This window comes from Pipistrellus kuhlii, unplaced genomic scaffold (assembly GCF_014108245.1).
Source record: "Pipistrellus kuhlii isolate mPipKuh1 unplaced genomic scaffold, mPipKuh1.p scaffold_m20_p_40, whole genome shotgun sequence".
NCBI classification, from domain to species: Eukaryota; Metazoa; Chordata; class Mammalia; order Chiroptera; family Vespertilionidae; genus Pipistrellus; species Pipistrellus kuhlii.
Window position 1 is genome coordinate 3,373,818 of NW_023425541.1, and position 14,113 is coordinate 3,387,930.

The 14,113-nt window shown below is 41.6% G+C and overlaps 1 pseudogene; it reads right to left on the minus strand.

Moving 5' to 3' along the window:
- Positions 1-931: 931 nt before the first annotated feature.
- Positions 932-1,352, minus strand: LOC118704165 (annotated as a pseudogene).
- Between the last annotated feature and the right edge of the window lie 12,761 nt (positions 1,353-14,113).

The following is a 14,113-nucleotide window of genomic DNA, read 5'->3' on the forward strand; positions in this document are numbered from 1 at the left end:
AAGCATGGAGCAGTCAGAGATTAAAAATCCAGTAGAGAAAAATATAACAAAAATTAAAGGAGATGCCCTAGGCAGTTTGGCTCAATTAAAAGAGCATCGACCTGAGGACTGAAGGGCCCCGGGTTCGATTCTGGTCAAGGGTATGTACCTCAGTTTCAGGCTCGATCCCTGCCTTGGTCAGGGAGCCTGTGGGAGATAACCAATCGATGTGAAAGGTGTTTTTCTCTGTGTGTGTCTTCTCTCTTCCACTCTCTAAAAATCAATGAAAAAATATCCACAGGTGAGGATTAACAAAAAGAAAAAAAAATTAAAGGAAATTATGTAGCCATTTAAAATTTTTTTTTATTGATTTCAGAGAGAAAGGGAGAGGGAGAGATAGAAACATCAATGATGAGAGAGAATCATTGATTTGCCGCTCCTGCATACCCCACCCTGACCAGGAATCAAACTGTGACCTCCTGGTTGACACTCAATCACTGAACCATGCTGGCTGGGCCAATATAGCCCTTTAAAATCCTGTTTTACAGTAATACTTAGTGATATTTTATCGGGGGGGGGGGGTGTTAATCCTCACCCAAGGATATTTTTCCATTGACCTTTTCATAAAAAATATCACTGCATTTCTTTTCTTTTCTTTTCTTTTTCTTCTTTTTAAAAAAATATATTTTATTGATTTTTTTTATTTTTTTTATTTTTATTTTTATTTTTATTTATTTATTTTTTTTTTACAGAGAGGAAGGAAGAGAGATAGAGAGATAGAAACATCAATAAGAGAGAAACATTGATCAGCTGCCTCCTGCACACCTCCTACTGGGGATGTGCCTGCAACCAAGGTACATGCCCTTGACCAGAATCGAACCTGGGATCTTTCGGTCCGAAGGCTGACGCTCTATCCACTGAGCCAAACTGGTTTCGACAGCATTTATTTTCTACAGCTTCAACATTTTCCTCTCAAAATAAAAGAATCCCAAAGCTTAGAACTAGATCACTGGGCCCTTTGACTTCTTATCTCTTCCACATTCAAAATCCTTGCATCTCTTAATGGCCAGCATCCTCTTGGATCTACAGTTAGGCTCAACACATTTTAGCCTTAGCATAATCTTCTTTTTGGTTTCAGCCTTTTTTTTTGAAAATTGACTTTGTCTACCCACTGTAGCCACTCTGCTTCCTACCATAGCACCTCTTTCCCTGGGCATACAGGGAATCTTTCCCCTTCTTATACTGGGTCACTTTGTGAGGTTGATGCTTTTCACACTTCTTACAGAAAGTCCTTTGGGTTTTAGGCACATTGACCATTTTGTTAGTAGAGCTGTCTATATGATGAAAACGGGAAACTCAACATCCACACTTCTCACCTCACTCCTCTCCATTGAATTTTAGAGAGAGTAGAAGGGAGTGGGAGAGTCAGAGAAAGAAACATTGATATGTGAGAGACAAATCAATTAGTTGCTGCCCTGACCAGTTTGCCTCAGTGGATAGAGCCTCAGTCTGTGGACTGAACGGTCCCGGGTTCAATTCCAGTCAAGGGCATGTACCTTGGTTGTGGGTACATCCCCAGTAGGGGGTGCAGGAGGCAGTTAATTGGTGTTTCTCTCTCATTGATGCTTCTAAGTCTCTCTCCCTGTCCCTTCCTCTCTGTAAAAAATCAATAAAAATATATTTTTTAAAAAAAATTGGTTGCCTCCCACATGGGCCCCAACCAGGATATGTGCCCTTGACTGGAATCAACCCGGGACCCTTCAGTCCTCAGGCCGATGTTCTATCCACCAAGCCAAACCAGCTAGGGCTATTTATTTTTTAATATGTTTTTATTGATTTTTATTGATTCGTACTAGGGATCAAGCCTGAAACCCGGGCATCTGCCCTGACCGGGAGTCGAACTGGGGAACTCTTGATTCATGGATCGAAACTTAACTACTGAGCTACACCAGCTGGAGATTTATAAATGGTCATGCTATAATGGCAAGTGAGAGAGGAAACCAAGTATAAAATAATCTGTTTTGTAGAGAAGATTGGTTCTTGCCAGAGGTGGTGGGTGAAAGGTAGGAAAACTGGATTAAGGGAGTCAAAAGATACAAATACTTCTAGTTGTCAAATAAGTCATGGAGATATAACATACAGCATGGTAAATGCAGTTAGTGATATTATACTGCAAATTTGAAAGTTGCTAAGAGAGTAGATGTTAAATATTCTCCTCATAAGAAAAAAATTATTGCTATGTATGGTGATAAATGATAACTAGACTTATTGTGGTGGTCATTTCACAATATACACAAATATTGAGTGATAATGTTGTATACCTAAAAATAATATGTTATATGTTATGCCTCAATAAAAGTAATAGCATGTATCATATGATGAGTATTTTATTTTAAAAATATATTTCTAAAAAAGGTATATTTCTATCTTTTCATTGAAAAACAACTATAAACTTTTAAACCTATTAATAATAACCATTTCTGAGTGGTGGTATTACAGACTCTTTTTCTTTTTATCCTCATCATATTTTTGTATTCTTGTTTTTCCATAAAGAACATGCATTACTTATATAATCAGCAAACATAAAAAATAATATTAAAAGGGGAAAATCAAAGGAGAAGAAAGTTTTGAGAAGGTGGAAGTGGTCAACTGAGTCAAACACCTCAGAGTCAGTAAGATTCATTCTGAAAACTGGTGAAAACTGTTTAAGTGTAGTAGGAAGTAGAGGCAGAAGCCAGATTGGAGTGGAACTGAAGAGTGAATGAGTGATGAAGAAGTGTAGACAGCAAATGTAGAAGTGTCTTTCAATAACTTGGTTAAGAAGGAAAAGAGGGCAGAGGCCCAGTTCAAGATGCCATCCAGTTTGAGAATCCCATACTATTCTTGATGGTTTTGACTATCCTGATGAAAGGTTATCCTGATGAAAATCTGATATTCAGATTTTCACTGTAAGGAGTTACAGCATAGTGTGCAATTTGAAGCAGCGGCCAGCTCAGAAAATCAATGTCAGACATTGCTCTTCTGGTGCAGGGTGGAAGTGGTTCATGGATTTTAAAGAGGGACATCTGTAATATTTTCAACAATAAAGATAATTTTTTAATTGCTCTTCTGGGCTCAGTGACAAATTTATCATCATTAGAACTGAGCAAAACACTACAATGCTACATCTATGGCTACATAATTTAAAGTGTGGGTTAGTCTTTAAAAAGAACCCCTCTCCTCCCCCCCCCAAAAATCTTTGTGATAAGGGTGAAATAGTTGTGGAAGTTCTCAGGGCTCATGTGTTAACAGTCTGGGCTTTTATTATTATTATTATTATTATTCTCACCTGAGGATATTTTTTATTGTTTTTAGATAAAGTGGAAGGGAGGGAAGAAAGGAAAGAGAGAGAGAGAGAGAGAGAGAGAGAGAGAGAGAGAGAGAGAGAGAGAGAGAGAGAGAGAGAGAGAAGTGAAAGAGACACATAGATTGATTGCCTCTCACACATGCCTCAACCATGGTAGGGAATCAAACCGGTATAACCCAAGTACAGTATGTGCTTTTGACCAGGAATCAAACCTGAGACCCTTCGGTGCCAGGACCAATGCTCTAACCACTTAACAATGCCAGCCATGGCAAGGACTTCTTTATCAAGGTGTATAGCTCAGTTCCTTAGACAATATTGTTCTATAGGAATAATGCCAACCTCAATGGATTCTATAGCTTAACCCAGCTTTGATTATGAGATTAAATGTCAGCAGTGAGAAAGAACAGTTTGTTTATTTTAAAGCACAAATTCAAAAATCAATAACTGTTTGACATTCTGAAAAGTGCCTTCATGCTGGAAAAGCCATTTTCTAGGATTTAATGAAGTAACTCCATCATCCTTATCTTTTGTAGGAGGAAAAGTAAGCAAAATGGAGGCCTCTTCAGAGAATCTGAAGTTCTTCCTTTATACCCAAAACAAAGGCCCCATAGATTGTGGAATCCTTATTCTGCAGGCATCTGCTTCTGGGATAAGCAGAGGGAGGAGAATTCTAGGGACATCCAACTAGAAGAGGGTTTCACTTGAGGAGGCGCAGGGCAGCAAAGCCACAGAGAAGAACCATAATCTTTAAACAAAAGGCAAGATAGGAGAAACCAAGATGGTGGCATAAGTAAACATCTGAAATTGCTGTCTTGCACAACCACTTCAAAACTAAAAAAAAAAAAAAAAATGGACATCATCCAGAACCACAGGAAGGCTGGCTGAGTGGAAATTCTACAACTAGAAGGAAAGAGGAAACCACACTGAGACTCAGAGGAGGTGTGGAAGTAAAGTGCAGAGGTATGGAGGTGCATGCAGAGAGGGCTGGCGACTGAGTACTCAGCTGGCTTTTCCAGTCGGGAGGGAGACACAAGCTCCCAACTGCTGAACACCAGTTCCAGGCAAGACTCTGGGGACCCAGACTCATATGGGGAGCAACTGTACTGTCTGACATCAGGTAGAACTCGAGGGCGGCTTTTTCTCAGAGGTACTTGCAGCAATTACGGAGGGACACTGATACCCAGGGGCCTCATAGGGTAGGGCTGTGGATCAGCCATAGCTGTTTATTCTCTCCTATTAAATTCCCTGAGACCCCACCCCACCCAAGCTGTGTGCAGAGGCTTTTGCATATGAATGGCCTGGTCTTTTGAAATATAAAATTACCTAACAAACTGCAGCTGAGTCAGAGAGACCCAGAACATCCAAAAGAAGGCCCAAAGCCCCACAGCAGCTTGCATTGTTTCACAGCTGGGCCTCATCTGGGCACTTCCAAAACCCAAACAAAGAAGAGGAATCTGCAGATCTCTCCATAGCTCTTGCTGGGTGGCCTCAGGCAGAGGCTAAATTAGCACCTCCTTGGAGATCCAAGAGCCAGTGTACCAGGGGTCAGAGTGGGACCATCCAGATTACAATACAGATCCATAAGGGACACACTCAGGGGGAAGACTCATTGAGCACCACAGCCCCACTGAAGCAAGTCTTGCCCCATAGGGGTATCTTCAGCACAGTTCTCCCATTGTAGACACAGCTGATCTTCATAGCCAATTGGCCTGGAGGTCAATTCCTCCCAGTGATACCAACAACAATCAAGGCTTAACTACAACAAGACTGTGCAGCCGAAACCAGTTTGGCTCAATGGATAGAGCATCGGTCTGTGGACTGAAAGGTCCCAGGTTTGATTTCAGTCAAGGGCATGTACACTGGTTGCAGGCACATCCCTGGTAGGGGGTGTGCAGGAGGCAGCTGATCGATGTTTCTCTCTCATCGATGTTTCTAACTCTCTATCCCTCTCCCTTCCTCTCTGTAAAAAATCAATAAAATATTATATTTATATAATGCACACAGCCCACAAAGGGGCACACCAAGAGTGTCCACCTAAGGTAACTGGGGAGGCTGAGCCACTGGGCCCTATAGGACAACTTGCACATAAAGCCACTCTATCAACACAGGAAAACAGCCAAAATGTGGAGACAAAGAAACAGGTCACAAATAAAAGAAATGGAGGAAAGGAAACTGCTGGATATAGATTTCAAAACTTATAGGTTATAAGTTTTTCCAGGAATTTTCTAGAAACCGCCGATAAATTGTGAGACCCTCAAGGATATGAAAAGGGACCAACTAGAAATTAAGCATACACTGACTGTAATAAAGAATAATATACAGAGATTCAACAACAGACAATAGGATTCAAGAATCAAGTCAAAGATTTGAAATAATGAAAAAGCAAAAACCACGCAACCAAAAAAGAAAAAAGAATCCAAAAATAAGCGTAAGGAGCCCCTGGGACAACTTCAAGTGTACAAACACACAAATTATGGGGGTGCCAGAAGAAGAGAGAGAGCAAGATACTAAAAACTTATTTGAAGAAATAGTGACAGAAAACTTCACCCACTTGGTGAAAGAAATACACTTACAAGTCCAGGAAGCACACAGAACCCCAAACAAAAGGAATCCAAAGAGGACCACACCAAGACACATCATAATTAAAATGCCAAGAGCAAAAGACAAAGAGAGAATATTAAATGTAGCAAGAGAAAAACAGTTAGTTACTTACAAGGGAGCACCCATAGGATTGTCAGCTAATTTCTCAACAGAAACTATGCAGGCCAGAAGGGAATGGCAAGAAATATTCAAAGTGATGAATAGCATAAGGTGACAGATATCCCACTTTTGGCTGGGCAGTCCTGATTTTTTATCAATTTGTCCCGCGTTCTGAGGTGTTTTTAAAAAGTCCCAATTTTGGGGGGAAAGCGGACGTCTGGTCACCTTAGAATAGCAAGAACCTACAACCAAAATTACTCTACCCAGCAAAGTTATCATTCAGAAGTGAAGGTCAGATAAAGAGCTTCACAGATAAGAAAAAGCTAAAGCAGTTCATCACTGCCAAACCAGAATTATATGAAATGCTGAGCCGAGACCAGTTTGGCTCAGAGGATAGAGCATCAGCCTGCAGACTGAAAGGTCCCAGGTTCGATTCTGGTCAAGGGCATATACCTTGGTTGTGGGCACATCCCCAGTAGGGGGTGTACAGGAGGCAGCTGATCAATGTTTCTCTCTCATCAATGTTTCTAACTCTCCATCCCTCTCTTCCTCTCTGTAACAAATCAATAAAATATATATTTTTTAAAATACAGAAAATTAAAATAAAAATAATTTTTTAAAAAGAAATGCTGAAAGGTATTCTTTAAGAAGAGGAAGAAGAAGAAAAAGATAAAAATTATGACCAACAAAGACGTTAAAAAGTGAATCTAAAAACCAAGGGAATAAAAAATCTGATGAACAGTATTAACTGGAGCATAGAAAGGGAGTGGACTGACAATTCTCAGGGGTAAAAGGGATAGAGGAGTGCGGGAAGATACTGAACAATAAGTGTACACCTATGGAGAAAGACAGTGCGGGGGAATGGATAAGGGCAGAGGGTGGGGTGGGAACCTGGTGGAGGGGAGCAATGGGGGAGAAAAATAGGAACAATTGTAATAATCTGAACAATAAGGATTTATTAAATTTAAAAAATCTGATGAACAGAATAAACTGGTGGATATAATAGAATCAGAGACATAGAAAGGGCGTGGACTGACAATCCTGGGGAGAAAGGGTGTGGCAGGTGCGGGAATAGACTGGACAAAAATCATACACTTATGGATGAGGACAGTGGGGAGGTAAGGGAAGAGGATGGGGTGGAAACGGGATGAAGGGGAGCTGTGTGTGTGTGGAGGGGGGAAGAGGAACAACTGTAATAATCTGAACAATAAAGATTTATTTAAAAATAAATAAATAAATAAACAAAAAACAAGATAAAGATGGAAGTAGAAGAAAGGCGCCCAGCCAGAGTGGCTCCGTGGTTGAGCATTGACCCGTGAACCAGGAGGTCACTGTTCGATTCCTAGTCAGGGCACATGCCCTGGTTGTGGGCTCAACCATGTGCAAGAGGTAGCAGATCAATTTTTCTCTCACCATTGATGTCTCTAACTCTCCCTCTCTTTTCCCCTCTGAAATAAATAAAAATTTTAAAATTAAAAAAAAATTTAAAGAAGGGAGACAAAAATCTTTGGGAGGCATGGGAGCAGGATTTTCCTTTTCGGATATGAGGGACATATGAAGGAAAGCAGATTATTTAGAATGAAGGCTGTGAAAGATGAAGATGTATTGGAGCTTCTCTTTTTATGTGGTACTCAGAGCCTGTTGCAGGGACTGATTTGGCAATTTACTGGTAAAGAAGGTATACAGGCCCTAGTCCAGTGTGGCTCAAAAGTTAGAGAGTCGACCGACATCCCAAAGGATCAAGGGTTTGATTCCTAATCAAGAGCACATACCTGGGTTGCAGGTTCAATCCCTGGCCCTGGCCAGGGCATGTGCAGATGCAGGATGCAACCAACCCATGTTTCTCACACACAAATCTCTCTCTCTCTCTCTCTCTCTCTCTCTCTCTCTCTCTCTCTCTCTCTCCCTCCCCCCCTCCTTCCCAATCTTTCTAAAAATCAGTGGGATAAATATCCTTCGGTAAGGATTAACAACAACAAAAAAGTCTACAATAATAGATCCTATCTTCACACACACACACACACACACACACACACACACACACACACACACTGCTCTATTGTCTGGGGCTGGAGGTGAGTTGGCTTTATGAAAGGCACAAGGTTGAACTCAAGCTCTTATGGGTGCCCCTTTTTGGCTCATTGTTCTCTCCTTAGACCAGGTGCTCAGGTATCCACATGGATGGATCTGTCCAGGAATCCATGAAACACATACTAGTACTCTGGCTCCCTGTCTCTTATAGGATGGATGGGTGTGCATGAACAAAGAGGTGGGAGCTTTAGGCAGAAGGCAACGGAGTTTGTGATCTCAGCGGTCTGAATGGGTCTAGAAGTCAGTCCTCTATTTTGCAGCAGGGTTGGCTGGGCAGGTAGAGTAGGAGAAAAACGGTGTGGGTTTCCTATCTGGAAAGTGGCCCACCATCTCTCCTGCTATAAGCAGTGCATGTCAGCAGAAGCCTTGGCCTTCAGGGTGTTGTCAGCAACCTGGCACTCCCCAACATATTGACCTGATAGTGCTGGCTGGTTTCAGGGAGAAGCAGGGGTAAGTGGTTGTGATTACTGAGGCATTGGGATTCTGGATGAGGCATTCATGGTGTTATTGTGAATGCCTCAAATCTGGCTAACAGAGGGGAGAGCAGAGGAGTCCAAAAGTTAGACACAAAGGGTAAGCACATGGCTTTTATTTAGGATCTAGTTTACATGTTTCATTGGATTCTCAGCTTGAGTGAGTGGGTGATAGACCATTGGATTTCTATTTGGAAGACCTGGAAAATGATCCTGTGAACAAAATCTTCTGTATGCACAATATGACTTCAATGATGCATGTGTGTGTAAAGAAAGAGAGAGTGTGTGTCCTTTTCACTACACCCTTCAAGTTTGACACTTAGCCCCATTTTTCTGGCTATGACCTGGACTCCTTTCTGATTCTTCACCCCTGCCACACTACCTCTAGTCCCCTTGGGTAAAAATCTAGGATTGGATTCAACCTAGGAACTTTCTATTTCTGTGCCACCTCTGAGGTCCTACAGTGCACTATACCCTCAAGAGCAGAGTGATCTGAAAATAGACATCAAGCTGTATTAGCTAAATAAAAGCAACATTAAGACAGGAACCCAAAAGTCCTAATTTTCCATTTCACTTTTCTCACTTGGCTACCTAGTCTAGTGTGTCCTTTTGAAAGGGATTTGTGAAAACCATTACCAATTATTTTTTTAAATATATTTTTATTGATTTTTTACAGAGAGGGATAGAGAGTTAGAAACATCAATGAAAGAGAAACATCGATCAGCTGCCTCCTGCATCCCCCCCCCCCTCGCCCACTGGGGATGTGCCTGCAACCAAGGTACATGCCCTTGGCTGGAATCGAACCCGGGACCTTCCAGTCCGCAGACCAACGCTCTATCCACTGAGCCAAACCGGTTTCAGCCCATTACCAATTATTGATATAGGACCACTTCCATCACTCTCTAGCAGTCCTTACAAACAGTTTGAATAACTTTCCACAGCCTGAGCTGGATCGGGCACATTGGAAATGTTCTGCAGATTTTCAGGGTTTCACATTTCCTTAATCTCATGGACCCATTTGGAAAGAGTTTTTGCCTGTGTGTCTTAAGAACCATTTATATTGGACGCTGTCCCCTCTGATTTCTAAGCCATACATCAATGCTGTCTCATTGATCAAAGCCATACACAATGCCACATTTTGTCCAGCTGGATGATGGACTCCATATGTGAGGCAGTGCTGCTGCATGCCATCTGAGGAAGCCTCAAAATTGCTGTGATGTGATAAGCAGAACTCCCACCAGTATGCTCATTGATTCTGTTGATGGAGTCTGAATTGCTGAACTATACTGTAATGATGTCACTGGTGAGATGTGTTCTTAAACAATGTGATCAATTTCCTCCATCAATTGTCCTGGTCCTGGGTGGAACAGAAATGGGGAAAGCCCTTCATAGGGCTAATGTTTGAACCATACCAGAGACATCAGGCTTATGTTTAAGGCCTCTTTCCTTGTATGTCTCAAGATCTAATGAAAGGGCTCTGACCAGATACCTCAGTTGGTTAGAGCAGTGTTTTTCAACCTTTTTTGGGCAAAGGCACACTTGTTTCATGAAAAAAATCACGAGGCACACCACCATTAGAAAATGTTAAAAAATTTAACTCTGTGCCTATATTGACTATATATAAAGTAATTCTCTTGAATAGGAATCAAATAAACACAAAGAAAGTATTTTATAATTACTTTATTATGAAATATTAAGTAAACAAAATAGTGAAAAATTATAAAATTCTTGTCTTGTCTGCACCTACAGCACACCAGGCAACATCTGTGCCGCGGAACAGCGGTTGAAAAACGCTGGGTTAGAGCATTGTCCTGATATGCCAAGGTTGTGAGTCTAACCTCCCATTGGGAGGGATACATACAGGAATCAACCAATGATTCTCATATTTTCTCTCTCTCTCTCTCTCTCTCTCTCTCTCTCTCTCTCTCTCTCTCTCTCTCCCTCTCCCTGTCCCTCTCCTTTTCCCTCTCCCTCTCCCTCTCCCTCTCCCTCTCCCTCTCCCTCTTCCTCTCCCTCTTCCTTTCCTTCTCCCTCTCCCTCTCCCTAAAATAATAATTAATAAATAAAAGATTTTTTTAAAGGAAGATCTAATGATGGTCTCCCTGAGTGAATTCAGGGAAATAAGCAGGTTGATATAAAATCTTCAAATAGCCTTAGCTGGTCTGGCACAGTGGATAGAGTATCAGCCTGTGGACTAAAGGGTCCTGGGTTCTATTCTGGTCAAGGGCACATGACCAGATTGTGGGCGTTCTGGAGGGAGCCAATCAATGATTCTCTCATCATTGCTGTTTCTCTCTCTCTCTCTCTCTCTCTCTCTCTCTCTCTCTCTCTCTCTCCCTGTCTGTCTTCCTTCCTCTCTGAAATCAATTAAAAAATGTTTTTAATCAATAAAAAACATTTTTTTAAATTTTCAAATATTCCCCCAAAACATCCATTGTAAGAAGAAAGTCTGCTTAGGATTCAAGGCAGAAGCCTATTTTAGCTGCTTACCAGGAGCAAATGGATTTACATTGCTCAGTGTAGTAGTTTTCCTCCTCTCCACTCTATTTTCCTCCCATCTTTTCCCTCCCATGCCCTCCCTTCTCTCTTCTGCCTTCCTCTCTTTCTTGAAGCATCAATACCTCATCAAGAAGATGTATTCAGCCCAGTCACATGCCCGGTTTGTGGGCTCGATCCCCATGGTGGGGCATGCGGAAGGCAGCTAATCAATTATGTTTGTTGATGTTTCTCCCATCACTGATGTTTCTATCTCTCGCTCTCCCTCTCCCTTCCCCTCTGAAATAAATAAAAAATATTTTTAAGGAAAAAAGACAAGTTTGAGTAGCAGTAAACAGGCAGAGAACAAGTCAATTCTAGCAACAGTATTTTTTTTTTTTTTACAGCTACAAGCTATTCAAATGAACTTCCTGTAGCCTAGAACTGAAAGCACCCTGAAGAAACCCTGCCAGACCTCCAAGGAACAATGAGTACACACTGATATTGACCTGTAGTTTCCCTTCCAAGGAGCTCTGCTATAGGAACTCTCTCTTCTGGTCAAACAGGTCTGTCCACCATTCCTTAAATATATCTCACAGCTTCCTGTCACCTGGAATGCTTGGCCTTCCATCTCCTTTATGATCTGAGCTCAACTCTGCCTCTTGCATTAAAACCCACCCTCTTTTCCTACATCTGAATGCTTTCTGGCACCTCATACTTACAGATGGCATTTAGGACATACTCCCTTGTTGCAGGTGCAAATGTACATGTCTCTAACACTCCAATTTTTTAAAATGTATTTTTATTGATTTCAGAGTAAAGAAGGGAGAGGGAGAAAGAGATAGAAATATTGGGGAAAAAAAAAAGAAAAGAAACATCATTGATGAGAGAGAATCATGTGAGGCTGACTCCTGCACACACACACACACACACACACACACACACACACACACGACACACTGGGGAGGGAGCCCAAATCCTGGCATGTACCCTGACCAGGAATTAAACCATGACCTCCTGATTCATAAGTCAATGCTCAACCATTGAGCTAAACTGTTCATCCAATTTTAAGTTGCACTGTACAAGGCTTTTTAAAAAAATTTTTAATTAAATGATTATATGTGTACATATCTTACCATTGCCCCCCCCCATACATGCCCTCCTTGGTTGATTCTTATATGTGCCCTGACCAATGAATCTGCAAACTTGGCGTATCGGGACAATGCCCTAACCAACTCAGCTATCTGCCAGGGCTAGGTTGCACTTCTTTTTTTTTTTTTTTTTAATATATTTTATTGATTTTTTTTGCCCCCCTCCCTCTCCAGAGTTTTATGTCCATTGGTTTGTACAAGGCTTTTTGAAGTCTTCCCTTGACTATAGTAAAAAGTAGTTTGAAACTTGTAAATATCTGTGTATGCCAGAAACATCATTCATGTGAACCAGGCAAATTACCTTTTCCCCTTCCTTCTCCTAATCTAATTGTAATCTGGGTCAGCTTGGAGGCCATGGCTTTTGTTCATTAGCCATCATGTTCCTTCTAATGCATCTTTACACTCTTGCACAAAAATTGATGAATAAATGCCCATTGCTTTTGAATGTTTGGATGTTTGTTTGTGTGTTGTTGTTTTTTGTTTGTTTGTTTGTTTGTTTTGTTTTTTAATATATTTTATTGATTTTGTACAGAGAGGAAGGGAGAGAGATAGAGAGAAACATCAATGAGAGAGAGTCATTGATCAGCTGCCTCTTGCACACCCCCTACTGGGGATATGCCCGCAACCAAGGTACATGCCCTTGACCGGAACCGAACCCGGGACTCTTCAGTCCCCAAGCTGACGCTCTATCCGTTGAACCAAACCGGTTTCAGCAGAGACATGCTTTTACTCAAAGTCTCAATGGGGCCTGTAGAGCTCAGCAGTTGTGATGTAGTGGAACAAGTTCTGGAGCCAGACTGCCTGGGTTCAAATCTAGCTTTGTTACTTACTAGCCGGGTGACTTCAGTTATGTAACTTAACCTCTGTGTGCCTTAATTCCTCTGTAACATGAGAATATTAATAATACCTGCTGCATATGGTTATTTTGAGGTTCAAACAAAGCAATACTTGCAAAATACTTTGGCTTGTTTGTTTTTGTGGGGGGGGGGGGTTAATCCTCACCCGAAGATATGTTTTTATGGATTTGAAAAAGAGAGGAAAGGGGTGAGAGAGAAAGAGAGAGAGAGAAAGAGAGAGAGAACATCCAGAACATCCATCAGTTGTCTTCTTTTTAAAAATATTTTTATTGATTTCAGAGTAAAGAAGGGAGAGGAAGAAAGAGATAGAAACATTTAAAAAAATAAAAAAGTAACATCAATGATGAAAATCATTGATTGGCTGCCTCCTGCACGCCCCTTACTGGGGATCAAGCAGCAACCTGGGTAATGTGCCCTTGACCAGAATCAAACCCAGGACCTTTCTGTCTGCTCTATTCACTGAGAAAAACCAGCTAGGGCAGCAGTCACCAACTGGTGGTCCATGAGGTCTAAAAGGTTGGCAACCGCTGAGCTAGGGCAATCGGTTGCCTTCTCTATGCACTCCAACCAGGGGATCAAACCCACCACCTTTAGGTGTACCGGATGATGCTCCAACCAACTGAGCCACACTGTTCAGGGCCAAAGTACTTTGTATATTGACTTAAGAACGTTGGGATGTTTTCCACTCTTCTGACAAGTGTCCCCAGCATGAGTATCCAGTAGATGTCCAGGAAAGACTTACCAATTAATGTTTTCATATGCCCACATTTGGCCATGGGAAGAGGCTTTGGTTCTCTTTGTGGCAGTGAGCTTGGACTGAGGTGGAGTGCAGAAGGCAGGGAACCAGTTTCTGCTGACTTCACTTTTTTCAGGCCACAGAATTAGCAGGGTCTTCAGGTACATCTTCCTTCAAACTGGACTGATCCTACAATTAATGGTTAACATTCTTTGTTTACCTTGATGATTGCCAAGATCTGTTGCTGCACATGACACACATTACGGTCCAAGTGCCTTGGCCCCGAGGGTAAAAACCATTTTTGA